Consider the following 25,384-nt stretch of genomic DNA (forward strand, 5'->3'; position numbering starts at 1 on the left):
GCAGTGGTTCCCAAGTTTCCTAATGCTGAGACCTTCTAATACAGTTCCTTATGTTGTGGTGACTCCACACCATAAAATTATTTTCAGTGCTACTTCATAACTGAAATTTTGCTACTGTTATGAATTGTAATGTAAATATCTGTGTCTTACCCCTGCGATAAGGTCATTAGACCTTCAAAGGGGTCACGACCTACAGGTTGAGGATTTCTGCATTAGATATTGGAGTCTAGGGCATCCTTATCCTTTATTTATTTTGGTCTACCTCACATTGATGCTACATGTTATTACTAAGAACTGCATATAACATATGCTATTTAGACACACAATTCATAAGTCCTTAGAATGCACAAGACCACAGAGGCAGAGAAACCTCGAGAATTAAAATGAGATTTTCAGTCTGTGGTGGAGGTAAGGTGAGATTCACAGAACTGTTAGTTGAATTCAGAATGAGGTAGAGTTTGACAGTATTGTTTTTAAAATCACTTAAAAATCACACTTAAAAGTTTCATCAAAATAACCCTATGCTCCAGTGTCTCCTGGAATGTTATTTATTTTGCCTTTGATGTACGCCATGTATACCAGTGGTTTTGCTCCTCTTTTCCTCCCTTTCAGTCTTATAGATACTGCACTGGCTAGTTCTTTTGTCAACTTGACAAAAGCTAGAGTCCGTTGAGAGGAGGAGACTTCAGTTGGAAATGCATCCATAAGATCAGGATATAGGTAAGCCTGTAGGTCATTTTCTCAGTTATTGATTGATGGGGAAGTGCTTTGCCTATTGTGTGTGGTGCCTGCCCTGGATTGGTGGTTATGGGTTCCATATATAAGCAGGCTGAGCAAGCCATGAGGGAGAAGCTTCGTGGTCTCTGCATTGGCTCCTGACTCCATGTTCCTGCCCTGTTTGAGGTCCTGCCTTGGTCCTTCAATGTTGAACTCTGATGATGTGGAAGCATGAGAAAAATAAAGCCTTTTTCTCCCCAGCTTGTTTTTAGTCATTGTGTTTCGTTACAGCAGTAGTAACCCTAAGACAGAAGTCAAACGAGGTTGAGCTGAAATGTCAGGTTTAGGAAGAACCAAAAAGGTTATGGACTTCAGCAATTCTCAAATCTCACACTCGGGCTGCCTTTTCTAAATGTGCATCCTTCCATTCTGATCCTCAGAGATTCTTCTTTATTGGCTAGTGATGGAGCTCCACAGTCTGCACCAAGTTTCCCAGGTACCCAAGTGGTATTGTGTGTTTGTGTGTACATATACATGTGTATTTGTGTATATGTATGTAATGGACGTAGTCAATTGATCCTAGAACCATGATGAACAAAACTATATGAGGTTAAGTCAAACCTAAAAGCCGAGAGATATCTCAGTGGGAAAGGCAATTTGTTGGGCAAGCATGGGCACCTGTGTTTGTATTTCTAGCACCTCCATAAAAAGCCTGGCATGGGCTCACATGTGGCTATAACTCCAGGGTTGTGGGCATGGGGACAAGAGAACTGTTAGGGCTTGGTGGCTACCATCCAAGTTCTAGGTTCACTGAGAGATTTTGTCTCAAAAGAATAAGTTGAAGAGTAATAGGACATCACATAGCTTCCTCTGACCTCAGCACTCAGGTATGGGTGTATGCATTACATTCACATGTTCATATATATCATATACACATATACTACAAACCATCACCGTTCATAAATAGATAAACAAATAGTTCAAGTGCAAGAGATAATGGCGTGATGAGTAAATGTGTTAGAAATGAGATGTATGAGTGTGCCATTGTAACATAAAATACTGTATATATAGAAGAGCACTGCCAAATAATGATAAAGGTAAACATACACGATGGTAGCATGTTTATTTTGTAATAATACAAGGGCTGAGGACATGGTTCATTGGTTAAAGAACACTCACTGCTCTTTCAGAGGATCTGAGTTCAGTTCCTAATACTCACTTCAGGTGGGTCACAACCTGGAACTCCAGGAATCTGATGCCCTCTTTTGGCCCCCATGGGTAGCCACATATATGCACATACACACTTAGACATACACATAAATAAAATTAAAAATTAAATCTTTAAAATAATATGTAAAATAGTATGCTTATTAACTCTCACATTCTGTACATAATTGTGTGTGCTCTCGTGGATTTGTTTGTATGCGCATCACTACAGACACTTGGATAATGCATTGCAACTTGATGGCAGGACAGTGATGACATCACCAGGTAGCAAGTTTTCAGTACACTGGGAACATGTGGGGCTGCTGTTGTATGTTCAGACTGTATATTTCTCATGATTACATAACAAGCTCAAGAGAAAACAATGTTCTCCTTTTCCCTCTAAGTGCTTAATTTGCTATAGACTCACTGTTCTAGGTGTTGGTCCAGGTACTAACCACCATGAGTCAGCACTACCTAATCTGTAGCAATGAATGCCAACCTCTCCTTTGAGCTTTGCAACATCTGTGCTTACGTCTTCCATATTTCACTAGGAAGACTATTAACAGCAAAGGATGTGGATTCCAGAGCCAGACTTTGGACTCTAGCTCTAGTGCTGCCTCGTTCTGGTATTGTTGCTCTGAGCTAGCTCGATCTGTGTTGCCTCTATTTCACCATTTGTGAAATGAAGATTTAAAATACCATCTCTGCTGAGCATTTAATGTGAAGATCAATGCATGAATGCACATTAAACATTTAGCTTAGACCCAGGGAGGAAATAAATGCCCCATAAATACTACCTTTCATTATTTTATTACTTGTCTTTCTCACTAATGGGTCATGAGCATCTCGAATGCTGAGATGATATCTTCTTCAACCTTTATGCTTTCCACTTGAGATTGCAAACTTTTTTCCGTAAAGAACTTTTGAACCCAGGGGAAAGCTCTCAGTCACTCTTGTTTTCAAACGTAAGAAAATTCAAGATGCATTTACTATTTATGAGCTGTCTTCATATTACCACGTGATCAGCTGATGTTCTGCTTTTAAGAACCAGCAGATGAGATGAGATTCATTATCTTTTAATGTAAAAAGGATGGTGGAAAACTCTGCTACGTAGTATACAACCTGGCTGTTCATGGTTATCCTAGAATTGGCATTGACATCTTTCAGCTAGAAATTAGTAAAATACATGCCATGTTTACCCAACACAATCTTGACATAAAAGCAGTATTTGTTGAAAATAGCATTTCATAGATAATTGCTGCACATGATTCATGGAAAGATAAACTCAGCAATGTCCTGGTACTGAGCACAGGACTCTCTCTCTCTCTCTCTCTCTCTCTCTCTCTCTCTCTCTCTCTCTCTCTCTCTCTCTCTCCTTTAAAGGGCATATCTAACAAGGAAGCCCATCTGCTTTGCTCTTAGAATTGTCTTTCAACAAGGGATTCACTGCCATTTCTGTCTCAGTGTCATTCATTCCACTTCTAAGTACAACGAGAATGAAATTGAAACAGTCAAAGGAATTAGAGTTGAAACTAAAAATTAACCTCATCACTCAGCTTGTTTTAGGAGACAATTAAATTTTTATTTAAATTATTTTTCTCTGATTGGTCGTCCATGACTTTAATCCCAGCACTCAGCAAGCGGAGACAGGTGAGTTTAGAATCGGCTTGGTCTACACAGTGTGAGTTTCAGGACAGCCAGAGCTATGTAGTAAAACCTCAACTCAACACATACAGGGGAAGGAGATCCCCCTCAGTCACAGTCACAGGGGAGGGGAGTAGGGGGAAAGCAGGAGGGAGGGAGGATACAAGGGATGGGATAACAATTGAGATGTAATATGAATAAATTAATAAAAAAGATAAAAAAAAAACCTCAACTCAAAACAAACAACTCCTCCCCCTACTTTTTTCCTTAGATAAATAAGTCTTGCATTACAGTCTAAAAAATGTAGCTGGGAACCGAGTCTTGTCATGAAGTTGTTCTTAGCACAAGTTGTTTGGTGTTCTTGTATCTCTAACGACCTTATTTTCAAGGAAATTATTTGGCTATGGAATAATGGAATTCCTTTTGTTGTTACGGAACAAGCCTATATTTCTTTGGGTAAGTTCTTGGCTCACATAACAATAGCACCAAATAATTTTTCTTTTTAGTGTTAATTAAAAAAAATATTTTCACCATTGCACATGGGAGAGCAGCAGATCTCCGTGAGTTCAAGTCCAGCCTGGTGTCCACAGTGAGTTCCATACCAAGGCTACATAGTAAGACACTGTCTCAAAAAAATCACTTTTTATAGTTTTACCCTAGATAGGGTTTTAAATGGCTGCATTGTCACAGAATTTCATAGAATTTGCTCTTCTCTTGAAATTCATTTTTCCAGGACTTCTGTTTTTATCTGTTTCATAAAATATTGAATATGTATTAAATATTCATTCATAAACTATGGTCCACCACTGGCAATGGCAAACTAAGACCTGATGCCTGTATTTGAACTGCTCGTTGAATGCTTTTTACATTTTCTTTTTTCTCCTTCCTTCCTTTCTTTCTTTCTTTCTTTCTTTTTTTTTATAATTCAGCAAACTTTAATGATGGTTTTAGACAAAGGGCTCCATAAGGCTGCCCATGCTGCCAGCTCCCATTTCACGAGGTCTAGGATGGCAGCTACCAAGAGTGGAACTTCTCAGTATGTTGGGACACTAAGTTGGGGTGTGGACTCCCCAGTGTAGAGCTCCACTTTTCCTCTTACATTCTTCCTGGAGATGATGGCCCAGGGGCTCTTCCTTCATGGAAGCCATGCGGGTCATGGACTTCTTGTTGAGTGAGGTTGAATAAATGTGACAACATAGTCACTGAGGGCAATGCCAAGCCCAGAATCCAAGGAGGAAGAATGGGTGTCACTGTTAAACTACAGTGGTCCTCAGTATAGTTCATGAAGCCATTAAAAAGGCTCTCTGATGTTTGCTTTACCACCTTGTTGATGTCACCACGTTTAATAGTTTTTTTTTCCAAGAGGCAGTTCAGATCTGTCTGTGGTAGACACTCCAGGGTTGAGCATGCCGAATGCCACGCCAGTGAGCTTTACGTTCAGCATCAAGACAACCTGGTCCATAATCTTAGACCCAAGAATGGTGTTCTGTGCAGCATCACGATCATGCCACAGTTTTCCAGAGGGGCTGGCTATGCATGATCTTCTGCGTGGTAATGAAGACATGAAATATGGTCATGAGTTCCTCCATGATGTCATGAGTAATCTTGGCCAATAGGGCCAACCTCAGGTAGTAGTATAGAAGTTACTGATGATAATCTTGATTGAGTTGAACTTTTCATAGTTCATGCCCGTCAACACTGTGTGGGCATCAGCAGATTCATCAGAGGAGGTAACTCTTGGCTCTGCCCTTTAAGTTGGCCTTAGCCTTCTCCGTGGTAATGAAGACAACAATTGATTTCATAGAACACTCCTCACTGGCATAACACCATTCCAGATTTTGCTCCTGAAAGATAAGATTACACACACACACACACACACACACACACACACACACACACACACACACACACTACCTTCTGTCTTAGTGTTCTCTTCCTGTGAAGAAACACCAAGATCTTGGCAGTTCTTATAAAACTAAGCATTTAATTGGGGCTTGATTATAGTTTCTGGGGTTTAGAACACTATCTTCTTGACAGGAAGCATGGTGTCATACAGACAGACATGGTAGCTGGGAGTCTACATCAGGATCCACAGGCAGCATGAAGCAAAAGACTGTGGGCTTGGCATGGGCTTCTAAATCTTCAAAGCCCACCCTTCAGTGACATACTTCCTCGAACAAGGTCATATCTCCTAATCCTTTCCTCCCCAATTTGTTTTGGGCACTGTGTTTTATAAAAGCAATAATTGTCCTAACTACGACACCTTCCTAATGTTGACAAGCATTCAACATTAGGTTCTATGCCATGCAAACTTGAATAGAAGAAGCACATTGGGGCTGGAGAGATGGCTCAGTGGTTTAGAGCACCACCTGCTCTTCCAGAGGTCCTGAGTTCAATTCCCAGCAACCACATAGTGGCTAACAACCATCTGTAAGTGATCTGATGCCCTCTTCTGCAGATAAAGAGCTCATATGCAATAAATAATAAATAAATAAATCTTTTTTTAAAAAAAGAAGAAGCACATTGTAACATGTAGACCACGTAACTGAGGTCAAGAAATGATTGGTGTTCACGTTCATGGAGTTGGAAACAGCCCTGGTTACCAGAAACCCCAAACAATCAAATCTGACATTTAGCTTCATACCATCATGTCTAAGGGACAGGAGCATATTTAGGACTATACTAAATGAAGATGTCTGCCTAGTAGGGTGGTGAAGAAGGACACTTTAACATTTTTAAATGCTTTATAAAAATTAAAGGAATGACATTCTGACAGATGGAAAGTATATGAAAGTCAAATATTAGTGTTTATAAAGTTGTGACAAGACAGGCCACACTCCTCCTCCTCCTCCTCCTCCTCCTCCTCCTCATCCTATCTGTGGCTGCTTATGGCTATTTTAGTCGCTTAGGTGTTCGGCTTTGTTCTCATGGCTCTAAATCCACCTATGCTAAAGCCATTTGTTCCTGGCCTGTCCATTGCCTTGCTCTTGCTTTTCTTTGTTTTACCCAGATCCTTTTGTGAGACAGTGGCCGTCTACATCATTGATCTCAAATTTGTTTCTTTCAAAACAAATTGACAGCCCGTAACCTAGTTCCACCTACATCTATTTTCAGCTTCATCTGCCTGTTTGGCATCCCAAATATTCTATGATATATCTGTATGGCATCCAGATATCTAGATATAGAACACGGGTAATGTAAAGGTAAAAGTTATTGATGTTTCTTTAAGATGAAAGAATAGACCTACCCCTGGCATCCTCTGATTTATTTGGTTTTGTTTATTTGTTTGTTTAAGCCTGGATATAGGAATCATTATCACATTTCTTTAAAAAAATTAAAAAAAATGTTACAAATGAGGGTTTTGCCTGCATGTATGTCTGTGTACCATGTGGATGCCTAGTGCCCATGGATGCTAGAAGTGGACATTGGGTTGCATGGAACTGGAGTTAAAGATGAATGTGAACCACCTTGTGGGCACTGGGAGTTGACTCCAGGTCCTCTGTAAGAGTAGCCATTTCTCTTAACCTCTGACTCATATCTTCAGCACCCACATTCATACGTCTTAAATCTTTCCTGATGAGTTTGATCTCAGCATTTCTGCTATGGATATGTTCTTAAATTTCTTTTTGTTGGCCACTGTGTTGTTTACTTTCTTGGTTGTGTGTGTGTGTGTGTGTGTGTGTGTGTGTGTGTGTTGTAAAGACTCCCAGCCCAACAGACACAGTTTAAGCTGATATATTGATCAAAACAGTCAAAAGCATTCGACCACAGATAGAGCTTCGTGGCACTGTCTTTCAGATTTTTCTCCAATTTACTATTGATCTACTAAGTAGTACTTATTTGCAATGGCTTGTTCAAATAATTGCCCATCGCCTGAACATTGTGCAATTATAGGAGACAGTCAAGTGTTTTTTACCAACATTACAATAAACTATGTCTCAATCCTTCTCCTACTCCAGTAGGTTAGAGTCCCAAATGATGCCCAAAGAACTTATAATTCATTCAGACCTTGTCCAAACTCCCTATCTACCACTTTGCCTTTTTTCCCTACATCCTTGTGGTGAGAATTCAATGGGATAAAGGGTAAAATTAGAAAGAGGTATTACATGTAAGGCTCTGTTGCAAATGATAGGTACATTTCTGATAATGGAAATATTAAGAAAAGAATTAAATGAGTATTTTTTTGTACATTGGCATTTAAGAGGAAATAAATACTCTGTTCCTAAATGTTTATATATCATTTTTTTTAATCTTTGACTTCTTTGGTTTGAATGAGTTTGATACCTTATGTACTATCCTCTTGTTTCTGCATGAAATCTGCCTCCCTGTATATCTGCTTCCACTTTGTGGGTAAGCATTGCAGTTCTTATATATCATTGATAGCCTTATAGTTTTTAAGTATTCTTGGTAGCCTCTTATATGTTCAGGTTGTAGCAAGAACTAACTTGAGCAGGTTGACCAAGGACGTAGCCAGGTAGTTCTCTATCTTGTCCCTTGAGCTGCAAAATTCTGCTTGGAGTTAGAAGTGCCATGTCAGGGATGGAAACCTTTAGACAGCAGCTCTTCCCACGCCTTTTCTGCCTGGATGATCTGAGATGAGTAGCCTAACCTCCCTTAGGGATTATTTCTCTTTAAAGAGTTAGATTCTCCCAGCTGCTTTCTCTGGCTTCCTTGTGATCCCATGATTCCATGATCCTAAACAATCTAATGAATGTGTATAAGAAATCCATAGAAGAGTTTGTTACAAACCTGTGTCGACCCTCTTACAACTATTGGAGTTTCTTGTGATTACTATGAAAATAAGGGTGACACATAACCTCTACAGGAGATGGCTAGGGTTTTTTTTTTTTGATTCCAGATTGCTGAGAGTAGATTCTGATTGAGACTACCCAAAAAGCACGTGTTGAAACCTTAATCTTCAGTAGGACCTTGTTGGGTATCATCTACATAATGAGTGCTCCACTTTGACTTGCTGTGTATTGACGACTTTCCCGTTGTTATGATAAAATTCAGCATCTGAAAGCAACTTAAGGAAGGGTTTATTTTGGTGTATGGCTCCAGAGAAAGTGAAAGTCCATCATGGAAGGGGAAGGCAAGGGCATGAATCTGACTGATGACATTTCATGTCCACACGCAGGAAGTAGAAATAGATGAAGCAGGAAGCAGGGTGAGGTTAATATCCCCACAAAGCATGCCCCCCCAGTGCTGTGCTGCCTCCAGCAAGGCTCCTCCTCTAAAGGTTCCATAAATTCCCCACATAGCAGCCCTAACTGAGGACCACTTGTGTACAAATACAAGGGCCTAGGAAACATGTGTCTCATCCAACCTATCACTTGCTATTTGTTGTAAGGCTGAGACTGCAAGTTGATCCCTTGTTTGCTTTCTCGCCCTTTCTTTCATTTCCTACCATAGGGTGAACTAGCAAAGAGGCCCTTTCTAGAGGTTGGCTTTATGTTCCTGGCCTTACCAACCTCCAGAAGTAAGAGCCAAATAAACTTGTACTCATCATAAGTCACATCTGTGGGCTTATGTTAAAGCACCACAAAGAGGACTAAGAGAAAGGCAAGCAGAAAGAGAAGGTGAGGATGGAAAAGGACTGATGCTAGAGAGTTCTCTCTTATTTGATCTTTACTGATGCTTTAATCTTTTCAAGGTGAATGTCAGTGTATCAGATCTGTCTGCCCACCAGTCTTTTGAATACCAATTTGATTTTACTCAAAAGTCCTGAATTCCACTTTGATCTCGGAAATGGGTTCTCAGTATATAATTGCATCTGGAGTGCAATAGCATTCAACCTATTAGGACTTATGAAGAGAAGAGTTGCGAGGGTGTCCAGAGTAACGTAGAAATGGCCTGGTGTCTTCAGCAGCCTCTATTCTGCCAAATTTGAAAGCTAGTATCTCAGATGAATTCCACATACTGTTTGCTTCTTAATGTTCAATCAAGGCTGATGGAAAAACAATGGGATTGAATTAGTTACTTACTTTTTTCTTGTAATAGAGGCTCACTGCCAAGGCAATTATAGAAGGAAGAGTTTATTTGCACTTAAGATTCCAGAGGGATGAGTCCATCATGGTGGGGCAAATGGCAGTAAGCAGCAGGCATGGCGACAGGAACAGGAAGATGAGAGATCACATCTTCAAATGCAAGGGTGAAACAGAGAAGAGAGCAAACTGGAAGTAAATTCAGGATTTCAACTGTGCAAGCCCAGTCCCAGTACTGCCTCCAGCAAAGCTGCACTTCCTAAACCTCCACAGACAGCAAAGAAAACTGGGGACCAAGTGCCTAAGTATCCAAGCAAAAGATGGATGTTTTTTTATTTTTAAATTTAAACCACCACAGGAGTGATCGATGGCATGGGATTAGGTACACTTTAGGGAATTCAGGCAAGTTCGTGTATTAGGGACGCAAGCCCTGGCATTAGATTCTGGACTCACTGCCTAGTTGGATGAAGTGAGATAAACTCTTTTTTTTTTTTTAAGCCTATCTTTACAAATACTACATGTTTTATCTTATAGGATGTTCCTAGTTTAAAGTCTTTTGTGGCTTAACATATAATACACCAAACATTGTCAGGGAAATGATGCATTTTGGGAGGAGGATATTAGAATATAGTTTATAATGAAATAAAAGTAGAGATGGTGAATACTGGTGAGGGGGCAGGGGGAGGCTCAAGGAGGAAGTGTAATGCTGAGAATGAGGAAACAAGGGGCTGGAAGAAGACTTAACCAAAATGAAGTCTGTATAAAGACACTTCTTAAGAGCGTACGATCTTGGAATCTAAATAAAAGAGGTATAATAAGACAGGATAGTAGAACGTATGTGATATGAGAAAACAGAGGGATTCTGGGAGCATACTGTTTATGAGGGCATCCTTCACAGAGGAATAGGGGAAAGGCGGAGAAGGGATAGGTTAAGCCCAAAGCAGCTGGATGACCCCCTACTAGTTTGTAAGCTAATTAAAAATATTCCTTAAGAAAAAATAAGAGTTTGTAACCCCACCCCTTTTCAAAAAGGAAGAAAAAAATGTAAGCCTGCCTTTATTATTTTGCGAAATGAGTGCCATAATAATAAAGCTATACATATTTTCATTAGCATGAATCGCATGCTCAGAGAAAGAACATAGAGGAGGCGTTGGATTGGAATCAATGGGCCCTAAATGTCATTCATTCATTTTCTTTATGCTTTTGTATTATGTATTTTCTCCCACAGTATATGCATATCTTATTGATAGGAATAAAATATTCATTGTAGAACATACTTTTGAGGTAATACGAGAAGAAAGAGGTGGAAAGTTCTGAATATTTCTAAAGCCATTGATTGAAGTTTATAGAGCCCCTTGAGTTCCTGTGAATATACAGGACAGAGAACTACCCTACCCACAGTCAATACTTTCATGTTTCTTCACGCTTGAACTTAAAGATGGTTACAGATTTTTTTTTATGTCTGAGAATTTTAAGTGATCCTTGGAGAGCTTAAAAAATTGTTACATCCCTTGGCTCTAATTGGTCATTTTATCATTTAAAATTTATATATTACTGAAATTGTCATTAATTAAGTATGATAAAGATCATAAGATTCAGGCATTATTTGGCCTAAATTTGAATTTATTTTAATAGAGTAACCTTATAAAAGATGTAATAATAAAATTAAATATAATCTTAAAACGTTGAAATTGTTTGAAATGCATACTTGAAAACATAATTATTTTATGAGTGTTTAGGAAAAAAACCTTTTTTTTTTGCCTCTCCTTTGAATGTAATTGACACTCTTCCTTTAGAATTTCCAGTGCTTTCATGCTGCATTTACTTGGATGAGGTAGCCAACAACTGCAGCTTATAGTCAGGTGAAACAGGACACATGGGAATGCAGCGCTTATAGCTAAAGGGGCATTAAGAACACTGGGGTACTGGATACAGATCCATCTGCTGCTACAGTGGTCAACTGTCCAAGGATATAAAGTGCTTTATACATACTGTAGTGGAAGTAACAGCCATTGTTTTCAACCGTCTGTGTATTTTCTTCTTGATGCTATCCAACATCAATTCTCTGTATCCAATGAATTCTCTGTTTCCAGTTTCCTTTTCTCTCCTTCTCAATATATACACTCTTGCTGGGGACAAAATGGAGGACTGTTGTGTAGTCGTAAAAAAGCAGTAGTAAGATAAACTGAATCCAGGACGCATCAAAAGTGCAAGAAAAAAAAATGCACTAAGCAGTAAGCAGTAGAAGGCTGTTTGTGTGCTGTATCTAAGATGAAATTACAGCGTGCACTAGACAATATACACAAACAAGACTGCTACTTTGCTAGGAAGATGGGTCAGATGCCTTGGTTGGGGTTTTTTTTTTAATCTTAAAGTTCTTCATTTTGGTAAGAAAAGATGCTTGTCCATCAACCAGCATTCTAGTGCACTGGGAATATAATACCCAGCTTATGCAAGCAGAGTAGATTTGAATAATTGAGAACACAGCTAGTAAAGATGCTCAAGACAATGGCTTGTGCACAAAGCTTAAGGACCTTGGTTTCACAATGCACCTCTTGCTGGATATCAGGCTTTATGTACTTTTAAGTGTATCACAGGGTGTCTATTGACACGTGGATCGGCTCATCTTGCCTTACAACGCTGCATTACTCTATAGAGAAGACTCGTGCACACATGATTTGACTCTTGAAGAGCCTTTTGACATTCAACTTCTACATCTCTATTTTCTTTGTTCATCATATGCCTGATGCTTCTTTGCAGCGACCCCCCTCCCCTTTTGCAAGATAAGAATATATTAGAAATGACACTGTGAACACTTATTTTCCTCAATAAATTTGAAAACCATAGAATATCATCGAAAACAAATTTTTGTAACCTTTTCAAATGTCCTGACTTGTAGCATCATCATGGGAGACCTCGTTTCCCCCTCATGCCTGATTATCCATCATCACCTTGGCAGGAAGAGTGCATGCTGCTTTGTGATCTTCTCTCTTACGATGAACATGAAAAGTAAAGGCCACCTGTTACCATTTAGAATGACAGGGTTTTTTTTTTCCCCTCCAAATCCTCTCGACATTTCAAGGCTTCACATCGGCTTCTTTGTGATAACATTTTCCTTTATGGACTCCACAGTTTGTAGAACAGTGTCATGTGGGCCAGCCTCTAGTTGGAAATTAATGGTGTTAAGTATAAAGTTGTTCAAGGTTTGTATTTCCTGTGGGGGAAGAGTTTGTAATCATACTGTGTCCTAGAAAAATAGATTCTGTGTTTTCCCTCATTTGTGCAGTGTGTGTGATCAGTGATTATGCAACCACGTTGAGAATGGCAATCAATGCACAACCAAGAAAAAGAGTCCTCATCAGTTTGGGATTTCTATCATTAATAAAGAAGTTGGCACTGTTGTCTTCTGTCCATCCTTTTCGGGATACTTCTTCTGACTTGTTGCTCTCCGAACCCCCAAACACACCTAGATTCCTAGCTGAGGCTTGTAATGGTAACTTCCACCTAATTCTTTATCACTTATTCTTTTACAGCCTTACCCTTATGGATTTTCATCCTCTATAAGATTTTCAAAAGCCTAGGCAGGGTGATGTGCGTGAATGAGGAGAAACATTTGTCTACGGCCCTCCTCTGTGAGCACCAGAGGCATCTCAGTCACCAGTGAGTTTCTAGTTATAGCAATATTGGCTCTTGGTGCATTTTCAGAGACCAAGGTAATTCCGTAGCCTGCAAATGAAGATAAGAGGCAGGTTGCAGGCTGAGCAGCAGTTGTGGGCAGATAAAAGCATGTTATCCCATGCCAGAGGTTAATGGGAAATGTCAGCGCAGTGGTGATTTTCCAGTCCTTTGTTCCTGTTTTGACAGAGGACACAGTCTGAGCCAAACCCCAGATCCTGTTTCCAAGAACACCTGTCACTCCATGGATCGAATGGTAGACATACATCTTAGGAACTCTGTCTACCCAATAGCCCTGTGTCTGTGGTGTTTGGTCTACATTCCTGGCATAAGCTTTCCCCTGGCTGAGCCTTTGGTCAGCAAATGGCTAATCTCTTCTGTGCATTGTTTTCATGCATAGAATCACAAAAAGATTAAAACTTTTCTTTTGTGTTTCTAAATAAGGATTGACTGAAATACATTTCAAGTCAAATTTAAATAGCTTTCCAGATCTGGCAGATAGTTAATCCATGAAAGAGTCAAATTTTATCTTTATGTTCATTTTCATGAAACAGTCCTTCAGACATCCATATAAACACATCTCAGCATCTCTCCTCATGTCTGCATGTGATTCCCAACCTTGAGAAATCCTGCCCTGAAACTGGAAATGATTTGTGCCCAGGACTCAATGGGTTCTATTAGTTTTCAGTGTTTATTTTTCTCCTCCTGCTTGTCTGAATAGCTGTAAATAGATTCTATTATTTTAAAAATGAAAATAGTTAGTGGACCAATCTATGATATGACAGGTACCATTTACCAGCCCAAAGAAAACAATTTACAATAACCAGGTGACTTCACCTGAAAAATCAAGGAGCACTGGAGAAAATGAAAGGGCTCTCTTGCTTTGTTTTGAAGGCATTCATCATTGTGGTGTTGTCTACCATAGTACTACCCCAGCCTGTGGATTACTTGCTTAATCTGTGCCATGCTTTGCATTAATTTTGCATTTTATATGTATGATCATTATAACCCTCATAGAAATTTCTTTTTAATTTAAATCCATTTGAGAATTTCACACATGATCACTGTATCCATAGCATTCCTATCCTTCCCATACCCTTCAACTTTCTGCTGGATCCCTCCTACCAAATTCAAGTTCAACTGAGTTATCATCTTTGGTTATTATTGCTACACACACACACACACACACACACACACACACACACACAGAGAGAGAGAGAGAGAGAGAGAGAGAGAGAGAGAGAGATACACACACACACACACTCACACAATCACACAGAGAAACATATAAAATATATATGTGTATATCTGTAAATAGCATTTACTGCATAAGTCCAGGGCTGACAACTTGGAATTGGGCATCATATGTAGAAGCATGTTCCCAAAGGAAATTTATTCTTCCCCTCTCCACTGATCACCTGTAGATCTTCATCCAGGGGTGATACCATGTAGAATTTATGTTATCCAAGTTGTTATGTCAACTGGTACTGTCATTATGGCAGCAACAGCATTGTTGAGATTTTATGGGTACATTTTACCCGTTGTACTTAGGGGACAGTACTTATAACAAGTGTTCTGGGCCTGAGGCTCATACGTTTTCCCACTCCTTCTTCCGTGCTTTTCCTTGAACCTTAGGCATAAGGGTTGTGTTGCCCATCTATCACTTGGTGTTGAGCAAGTGCATCATTTCATATTCTCTGCATTTTGACCAGTTGTGGATCTTTGTAGTAATCTCCATCTGCCGCAAAAAGAAGCCTCTTTAATGAGGGGTGGGAGCCACAGTTATCTGTGAGTATAAAGATAAGTATTAAGAATACAGTTAGAAATTATATTGGCTTAGGATAGCGGCAGCAGCAGATTCTGTCACGTCTATGACTTCTCCAGTCCTGGGTGGTTGGATTAGGTTTATAGTACCAGTCATAATTCCTTTCTATCGAGTGGGCCTTATCTAGTTAGATAACTGTTGGACACTCACAAGATACAAGTGCCACTATTGCACCATTGCAGATATCTTGTTGGCCCAGTCACTGTTCTGGTTTATAAGCTTTACATCTGGATAGAATCATGCTTCTTCCTTGGCAGCTTGCAGAGCACTTTCCAATATAGCCTTGGTTCCCAGTATCTTAGGAAGGAGTCTTCAAAATTAGTTCCAGCTTGGTTCCTCCTAGTCCTATGTCAGAAATGTGTGATGTCTTCAGAAATAAGGCCTTATGTTCAAGTTCTAGAAGGCAAGCCAGAGCAATAGTGGTGCTCTATGTTGTTTGGGGACGCCTTTGTATTTCTCTGACAAATAAACTGAGGGGTGGTTTCCCACACCCAGATCAGGAGTTTTGTTGGGTAGTATATGGCTATTGGAGGAAGCATCATTATTCCTTGTGGCATTACTGTTAACACACACACACACATATACAAACACACAAAACTATTTTAAAATAAAGGCTTTTAAAAGTATCTTTATCATTATGTCTTTCCTTCTTCTGTTTCCTCTGGTATTATCTCTTCCCCTGCTGCCTACTAAGCTCCCTTCCTGTTTCCCATCACCCCCTGCATAGCACCTACCTCCTACTTACTCCTATCTAATGCTCCTCCTCACTCTATCCTCTCATGATCATTTTCTACTTCTCTGGATTCCTCAGATGCTTTAAGGTCATTTATTACCTCTAAATATTTAGATCTAGGAGCCACATATAAGAGAAAACATGCAGCAATTGTCTCTCTGGCTCTGGGTAACCATACCCTGTATAATATTTTCTAGTTCCATCCATTTACCTGTAAAGTTCATGACTTCATCTGTTTTCTTTACAGATGAATAGTATTTCACTGTGTATATGCACCATGCTTTTATTATCCATCCATTTTATTGAAGGGCATTTAGGTTTCTTCCATTTTTGAGCTATTGTAAATAGAGCAACAGTGACCATGGCTGAATAAGTTGTCTCTGGGGTGTGCTATCTAGGACTTTTAGGAAATGACAAGGATTGCTGTAGCTGGCTCATATGGTAGATCTGCTTTTAACTTTTTGAGAATTCTCTACATTAATTTCCATAGAGGCTGTACCAGTTTACAATGCCACCAAGAATAAAACCCTCAGAGGAGATTCTGAGGTTGATATAGATTTTAATTTTTGAATATGAATTTCACTTAGTAACAGGTCAGCTTATCTAGGAGGTCATACAGCTCAGTAGGGGTTGATGAAGATTTGAACTGAGTCCATTCTGCTTCCCGTGCTGAGTAAAGCAACAGGCTTGTCTTTCAAAGGGTTCCAGGATCTCTTTTTCACATTCATCTCTTAGCTTTTTCTGTGTCTCTGGACTTACATCTGTTCCTGAAGATGTATCCTTCGCAATCTTATCTCTTCTCCAAACTCAAAGTTCTGTCCTGGCTTCATGCCCCTTAGGAGAAGTTAAGGCCTTTTGTTTGTGTCTTCTCTACCATCTACCTCCATCCCATCACCTTTTTTTTTTTTATTTCTGCGAAAGTTCCCCTTCTTGAAATTCTATTGGATATTTTTCCTCGTGTTTTCCCATAATAGAACATGTGCCTTGGGAGAAGTGAATCCACCTCTCTATTCACCATAGGTATTCTTAGAAACTAGAAGAGTGCCCTGTTCTCGTAGGCTCTTGGCAAACACTTATGGAATGAATGAATGAATGAATGAATGAATGAATGACATGAACATTCATGAGGCTCTCATGATGATCCCCTTCTTTTTATTTAAGACTCTTTCTCTTCACCACAGCCTGTGTGAAGAGCTGTGTGTACTTATTGTATACTCCAAAAAGCAGCATTTTTCCTATTTATAATAATGATTTCTTATGTCATTTGTGTGGCAGAATTCCACATTCAAGACTCTAGCTATACAACCTACCCTTTTAAAAGCTCAGGCTGATTTTTAATTAGATAGACTTCAAAAGTATCACTCTCCAGCATGATACTGCATGCAACATCGTAGTACTTGAAAACACTGTTCTCCCTGACTGCACAGTATCAAAGAACAATTAACAACCTAGAAACAAACAAAACAACATGTTTCATTGCATTATTTCTGCTTAAAAAATGGAAACCTCTTAAGTGTTCATTACACTTAGCAGAAACTGTATACACATTGTCTCAGGTCAACAGGCCCAGATGTCCCAAGGCCAAGAAGAAACCTAAGTATCAGGGAGGTTTTCTTGTATTCTCAGGAGAGAAGAATGATCTTCTTATGATTACTGAGGCTTCCTGGCCTCCTTCTTTCTTCTCAGTAAGTTCAAGGATCACAGTTCTTCCCAGAAAGCTGTGCTTACAAAAGTGTGGAAGTCAAGGGGCTGGGAAAATCCATGAGTGGTTGACACTGACAGGAAATATGAGCAGACATTATTTTTGTCTCTCAGGTTGTCTGAGGAAGAGGCTTCCTTACCTTTGAAGAAAGAGAGAATGTGTTTTCCTTTTGTTCAAAGCAAAGGCATAATATGTGATCTGTCTTTCAGATGTGAATTCTCCACTCTGAAAGGCTTTCCCCAGCCAAGGTTGTCATCCTGTAAGCTTCTGCTTCCTCTTGTTTTTTTTTTTTCTTTTTCTCACCTCCTTGCAGTGAAGTTTTGATGTGCAATTTCTTCTGAAAGATCCAAATTCTAATTGACTCCTTTTACTTCAAAGTGTTTACTTTACAGCGAGTGATCAATGTTGAGCCAAACAGGGAAGAAATCATCTGTAGAGTTACATTTCTTTATATATCTCAGCACATGTTCGCCTATTTTAAATACTAACATGGCAAGCTATGTTGGCTAAGCATTCCAGGGTGTCCATGTGTTTCTTATTTTGGAACATAAAACAGAGATATTCAATTCTTGAAAATTGCTTTCTGAAGTTGAATACTGCACCGTGTATTCTAAGTTGTATTTTTCCTTATTTAAAAAGCATTATAGAACAACTATTTGTGTTCTTGCTGGATCAACTTAATATTGTTAACATAGGCTAATTAATATTGATATTTTTTCTTTGGGGACACTTGATGTGGTGTATGAGTGTGTGTGTGCATGAACATACATATACACATGTATATATGTTTTTATAGCTACATGTAGCTACTTACTATTTAGATTAACTTCCTCAGCAAAGGACAAGCTCAAGGTTAAATGGTATCTCAGGTCAAGAAGTCTTGCATTTTGGGTAAGTATTTAGCTTCTATGTGCATTTTTCTTGGTCCCTTCACCACAAATGGGGATAATCATAGCATCAGTTTAGAAACCATTCTAATACAAGGTTTAAATAGTTGACGTGCATAAAAGCACTGGCCAAAAAGGTGAGAATATGATGAATTCACAGTTTAACTTGTTAGATCACTTAGAAAATAAACATGAGATGAAATTGACCAGAGTTTGTAAAAGGATGGTGACCTGTGAGCTCTAGTTACTGCCACGTCTCCATGGAAACTGCTTTGACATTTAGGGTAGGCAGTCTCTTGTTGGGTACTTTCACAGCATTCTATAATTTCTTCGTTTTCACACTCATTACAGTTTAAATAGATGAATTGTTGGTTTATCCATTTCAGTGTGATAGAATGGAGGGGTGATTATTATGTTTACTACAGATGCTCAGTTCATCCCAAAGTGCTTGAAACAGACGGGTTGCTTAAAATCAGTAGCTAAAATTATAAGGAGTCTTAGTTACTTTTCTTTTGCAGTGACAAAACACCGTGACCAAGACAATTTCATAAAAGAAAGAATTTACTTCGAGGCATAGTTTCAGAGGGTTAGAGTTCATGGTCCTCATGGTATGGAACATGGCAGCAGGCAGTGCAGCATGTTGTCAGAGCAGTAGCTAAGAGTTTATACCTGATCCATAATTGTGAGGCAGGAAGCATGGGGCATGGGGGGACATTAACTGTGAATCCAGTGGTGTTTTAAAACCTCAAAGCCCACAGCCCAGTAGCATACTTCTTCCAACAAGACTGTGCTTTCCAATGCTTCCCAAATCGTTCCACCAACTGAGGACAAGTATTCAAAGGCATGCGTCTGTGGGGGCTATTTTCCTTCAAAACACCCTAGGAGGTAACCTCAACAAGGAGATATAAAGGAATCTATATGCTTGGTGGGGGGACCCTTTGTAAATAGATGGATAGATGGATGTGGGTGAGTTATTGGATGAGTAGGTAGATGAGTAAATAAGTAGGTCAGAAATTGGTTAGGTTGTTGAGTGGGTCAATGAATAGTGGGTGGATGCATGTGTGTGTGGATAGATGTGTGAGTAGACACAAGGATAGATGATGAGTATATTAAGTGGATCAGTGGATCTGTGGCTGGCTGGCTGGTATGGTGAGTAGATGGGTAGGTGGAGGAATAGAATAGCGATGGATAAGTAGACATGTGATTTCACTTGATTTACTTGGCACATTTATTCAGTGTCTTCTGTAACCTTTTTCTCCTATCGCTCGATGTTGAATTGAATTCTATCTGAAAGTTAGGAGTGTGGATGGCAGGTTATTCCACTTATGCAAATGAGAAATGCATTTCTTGTGACTTAGAAATAGAGTAACATGATTCTTGAAATAGGTCATATCTCTCTCCCTTATATTTTGTACTTTTAAAATCTTGGTAATGGCTTCTACACACTTTGCTATGACTTGAGGGCGTTATGCAGGTAGTTTCAGGATAGTGGTGTTCAATAGAAACACCATGCTTACATGTGGACAGAGTCAAGGCAGAAGTCAGAGAAGCCAGTAGGGTAGGGCTAGTAGTACAATGAAAATGAATGCCCTATCCCAGAGCAGCCCAAATTCCTGTTGAATCTTACCATTGAAAGCCCAAACAAGTTTTTTCCCTCAGGATAAACTATAAAACAAAATTTCAATGGAAAAAGTCCCTGATTAACAATATTATCAATAAGCTGGGTGTGGTGGCACATGCCTTTAATCCCAGCACCCGGGAGGCAGAGGTAGGTGGATCACTGTGAATTCGAGGCCAGCCCAGCTACACCCTTGGCTGTAGAAACCCTATTGGTCTGATGTATTTTGATGCTAATCAATAAAGGGCTATCACACCTGAGCAGGACAAATGGGATAGGCATGGCTAGGGCTCCCGGGCTTGGGGGAGACAGAGAGAATCTTGGGAGGAAGAAGAGAGACCAGGGGAGAAGAGAGGAGAAGAAGATTGCACCATCAGGATTAGGTGGAGGAGAAGCACATGGCCGGTGTGGATGGAGGATTTGGCTCAGATGAAGAACATTAGCAAGTATATGGGATTATGTATGAGAGGTAGCTTGATAGAAATTATTAGAAGCAGATGGCATGGCACTGGGGCAGATGCCCCACTATGGGAAGTAGTTTAGGGTATTAATATCTGCTCTGCCCCAGGTTAACTAATGCTATTTTAACATATAACAGGTGTCTGTGTCTTAATTGATTGCTAGCAGGTTATTCTACTGTAATAATAATTATAGGCCTGATAATAAACATTATTAGACCATACTAGTAGAACAATAACAAGACCCAGTCTTGAAAAAAATCCAGAAAAAATTATTATCAATATATTCATTTATTATATAAAAAATGATGTTGCCTAAACCTCCAGTTGTGATGACTAAGTCCATATCACAGGACTGCTTTTGGAAAAGTTGGATCTGTGTTCTCCAAATGATTTATTGCTAAGCAAAATAAATATTCTTTTGGCATGGTGGTGCACACCTATAATCCTAGCACTTGCGGAGGCAGAGTCAGGCAGAACTCTGTGAGTTCGAGGCCATCCTGGTTTGCAAAGTGGGTCCAGGACAGCCAAGGCTACACAAAGAAACTCTGTCTCAAACCCCCGCCCCCCCCACCCAAACTTTAACTATGTGGATAAAGCTGCTAAAGACTAATGGGTGATATACACCTGCAGCCCCAGCACTGGAAGGCTGGGGTAGATAGGAAGGTCACATCTCAACAAACAAACGAACAAACAAGGGAGAAAGAAGAAAGAGAAGGAGAGGAAAGGAAAAGAAAGTACTCCAAAAATACCCCTAAAGAACAGGGGTGTAAGAGATACAAACACAAGGTTTAGATTCATATAGACCAGGGTTTGAGGCATTGACTCCTCATTAACAGAGTGATGCAGGGCAAGCTGCTGATCCTCCTTGAAACTGCATAAAGTGGGATTTTTAAGGATATTACTTAACAGAGAAGAACGAACACCTTTACACATATTTCTCCTAATGTTTTGAAAATTATACATGTCCAACAAAGTTTGCAACATGAAAATGAATATTTAAAATGTATTCTAAATCCATCTAATTAAACTCATAGAATATGAAGATTATTGTTGAATTTTAATATAACTGAAAAATTTGAATTCTGTAAATACATTAAATATCAGATAGAATCATTATCTAATGTTTACTGGATTTTATTACTTCATTGAAACTTCAAAATATCAATATTCTGATTTAATATATTTGTCTCAATATGTTTTTCAATACTTTCAGTTCTTTAGTAGCAGTAGGGCTACCTAGGTCAGACTCTGAGGATACTGACTTATGAACCATGACAAAATTTCTTCTTGAACCTCATTCTTTTTGTCCATGGAGTCTGACCATTAACTGAACTGCACATTATTTCTGCTGCCATAATGAATTCTTCCTATAACTGCAGGGTTTTCAGGAACTTTATTTTTTCATCACAAATAGGACATTTTATTTGTCACTATTAAACATCTGGAAACTAAACAGATTCCTGGACTGGAGGTTCATATCCATCAGCTCATTCGACCTTAGCACCTGTCTCGTCACCAGTTGTTTTTCCAGAACTACCACCTTCACTATGGAGCTCCATTAGTTTTCCCAATTCAAACTTGGGCTTCCTCAGCATTTTCACTTTCCTAACGAAGACGCCATGAAGAGGGTAGATGGACTGGCAAGTCTTTTCTATGTCCTTCCCAATGCTGTCTGGAATCAACTTATTAACCACTTCCTTCAAGTCATTTGTCTGCACTTCTCGGGTCATGATTTCCATCATCTTCTTCCGGATCTGGTGGACCTGTTGGTACTGCGCTTATGATGTCTTTCGTATTTGGTTGTTGTGTTTCTTTGTGAACCCAACACAGAAAAGATGGAGCAAATAACCATCGGTAGTCTTGACATGAACATGAGTTTCAATCCTGGTCTGTCACTTTTTGACCATGGAGCACATTTTGTCCCGGGTAAGATCCATGCCATGGAAGTTAGTCAGACAGTTTTTTCCCTGAACGTCCTCAGTAATTAGCTTGAATTTCCTAAAGGCAACTTCATCATTCTGCAGATCGGCGAGGCTCACTTCAAACACACGACCCTTGAGGCCATCAAACGCAATTTTGGTTCCTTGAGTCCTCATGACTAATGTTTTCCCAATGTTTCTAATATTGAATATGGCTGGAGCTTTGACATCGTACCAGTCTTTCCTGGAAAATGGATCAACCACTTTCTTCTTGGCTCCCTTCTTGCCGCCCTTCGTCAGCCGCTTGTTCTTGCCAACCGCCATGCTGCCGCTCTGAGAGCCAAAAGGGCGGAAGTACGCCTCGCGCGAGAATTTACACGAGCAGGGCGGGAAGTCCTCAGGAACTTTTTGATTGGCTCATAATTTATTTTATTTTCCTTCTATACTCAGAAAATATATTACAGTTTATGAACAAAAACATAGAATACTAAGTGGAAGAAGCAATAACCTATAGTCTGTTGCTTAGTCATTACGGCCGATTAAAAAGGATAATATTTATACTCACTCACTTTGTATTACCTTTCCCCAGTTGTCACTAGGATAGAATCATGATCGTTTACAGGCTAAAGCCAGTTCAATTTATTGGTATTTACTTCTCCTTTTCTGATGCCCAATTTGACTTAATTTGGTCAGTATAAGTCCCATAGCTGGATGCCATGGTGTAAGTGTTCTTCCAAAAGTCATGTTAATTCGATAGCCACTGGTCCAGTGATACAAGGTGAGGCCTGAAGGAAGAAATACATTTTCACGAATAGATTAATTCAGTTATCTGGCTTGATAATTAGTTACCATAGGTATGGGTTTCTAATAAATGACTAAATTTAGCTCCCCCTTTCCCTCTGTCTTAAACACGTTTCATTGTTTGCGTACTATAAACAACATGAATTCAGGCCCTCTCTAGATGCTGTCAGCAAAGTGAGGACTTCCAGATTCTGGAACCATGAGCTGAATAACTTTATGCTGTATAAATTACCCAATTTGGCTAGTATGTTATAGCTGCAGAAAGCAGACGAAGCTGCTGCACATTCATTTCAGAGTACTGGGGTTCTTTAGCTAAACCTGGGAATTCCAAGCTCCATCGAAATACTCCTTTTTAGGTTAAAAAAAAAAAGAAGCCAGTTATCTATGCTTGGAGTTCCACATAAAGCCATCATGGGGTGAAAGTGCTGTCACATCGCTGGGCCATTTTTAGCATATTTTATTTTATTTTATTTTATGTCTATGGGTGCTTTGCCTGCATGAATTTCTAAGTACCATGAGCATGCCTGGTGCCTGCGAAGGCTGGAATGGCATGTTAGATCCTCTGAGACTGAAGTTATAGATGATTGTTAGCTGTCATGTGAGTGCTGGGAGTCAAAACTGTGACTTCTAGAAAAGCAGCCAATGCTGTTCACCATCCATCTTTCTAGCCCCTGGGCCATTTTTAGAGGGGAAAAGACACAGAAAAGTACAGAAAATTTTGTTTAGAAAAAGTTCATTTGGTTTTTATTTTTGTAATTTAGCTCTAACATTATTCAACCGCCCTTTAAATATAACTTCAATTACTTTTACTATATTAAAGAAATGTTTTAAATTGATAATGACAAGATGTGATGGAGATGATTTACATTCAGAATTTTAAATGCACCAAGATAGGAAAGAAGTTTTCTTCAAGGCAGTCAAATACAAATAGCCAAAACACTAAGAATGTATCATTTATGTAATTCCTGATTGTGTCATGCTTCTTCTTGCTATAGGTTGTTTATTGTATATATGTTTAAATAATAAAAAAGAAAGAAATATCAAACTAAGGCTGTGTGCTCTCTGTCACAAACCTTATTAAAGTGTTGCCTTATGCCATTCTTAGTAGATGCCATTCCCAGGGTTCTTTGTCTTCAGCAGAGTGATGCTGGCACATTCCATTCAGGGCTGTTATGTTGTTCATTGCATATGTGGCAAACAGAACATAGTATGTTTGGCCATATGTAATCTAGAAGCAATGCACATACATCACGCAAGCAAACTCTCGTTTAGGGGATAGAATTCCTGTGTAAAGTGTATAGATCTATTTAAATATGCCAGTGACACAGACAAATGTGTACAGATGATATACAGGAAAACAATTACTTTTCCAAAAATAAACGGCTTCTATCTCTTTTGTATTGCTAATTCTTCATGTGACATGCTGCAGCTCCTTTAAATATTTTTGTATTAATGTTGAAACACTCCATCTGGGTGGTTTATGCATCTGCTTGGGTATTAATAGTCTGTTCTGATCTGTCTCCATTTATGGAGTAGCTGTTATACCAGAAAAGACTCAATGGTTTGGCCTGAAACCCTTAGGGGGAAAAAACATATCCAAAAGTTTGGTGACTCAGATTTACTTTAAAACAAAACAAAACAAAACAAAACAAAACAAAACAAAACAAAACAAAACCAGTGACCACAATCACAGGTAACTACTTTATAACTGCTTTTTACTTTTTAAAATAGAAAACTTACCATGGATGGCTCTATACAATCCCCATACCTAGTTTTTGTTGTCAAACAGTGAATGGTACTGACTGTGAAAGAGGCCTCATCTTATTCACTAACCATCAATTAGCCAATTTTTGGATATCTACCCATGAAATACCTGCGTATGATCAAAGTTACGTTGCGAGCCCTGGGGGTGGGGGTGGGGCTTTGTACTAAGTGTTCTGCACTGGGATTCCGATTACTGTTATGAAAAGGGGTGGGGCTCCTGCAGTCAGAAGTCCTCATTTTAGATTCTGCTCAGCACCTTTTCTGGGCTTGTTTTCCTCCCAGCGCACAGCTAAAGAACAAATACCTAATAAGTGTAGTAAAGATCAGTTTATATGAACTAAAGTTTGTCAAAATGAGTTAGGAGTAAAACAAAGAGTATAGAACATATTTCCCTTATTACTTAGACAGATATACTTAATACATTTGCCAATTGTAAAATGATAACCAC

General features: G+C 39.2%; 2 long non-coding RNA genes and 1 pseudogene across 3 annotated transcripts in view; 1 reads left to right on the plus strand and 2 right to left on the minus strand.

Moving 5' to 3' along the window:
• The window catches only part of LOC311588786, a 61,308-nt gene that overhangs the window by 25,041 nt on the left and 10,883 nt on the right, over positions 1-25,384 (plus strand). The gene's annotated exons all lie outside the window — the stretch shown is intronic.
• Positions 9,607-25,078, minus strand: LOC311588185. The gene is made up of 3 exons (XR_014776103.1): positions 24,913-25,078; positions 22,941-23,156; positions 9,607-9,704 (listed from the first exon to the last, which is right to left on the minus strand). It is a non-coding gene; the product is annotated as an uncharacterized lncRNA (long non-coding RNA).
• LOC311588183 (small ribosomal subunit protein eS1-like) lies at positions 21,845-22,760 on the minus strand (annotated as a pseudogene). Its single transcript has one exon. The product of its transcript is annotated as a small ribosomal subunit protein eS1-like (transcript).

The sequence above is a fragment of the Acomys minous genome (assembly GCF_964271855.1).
Source record: "Acomys minous genome assembly, chromosome: 17".
Taxonomy (NCBI): domain Eukaryota; kingdom Metazoa; phylum Chordata; class Mammalia; order Rodentia; family Muridae; genus Acomys; species Acomys minous.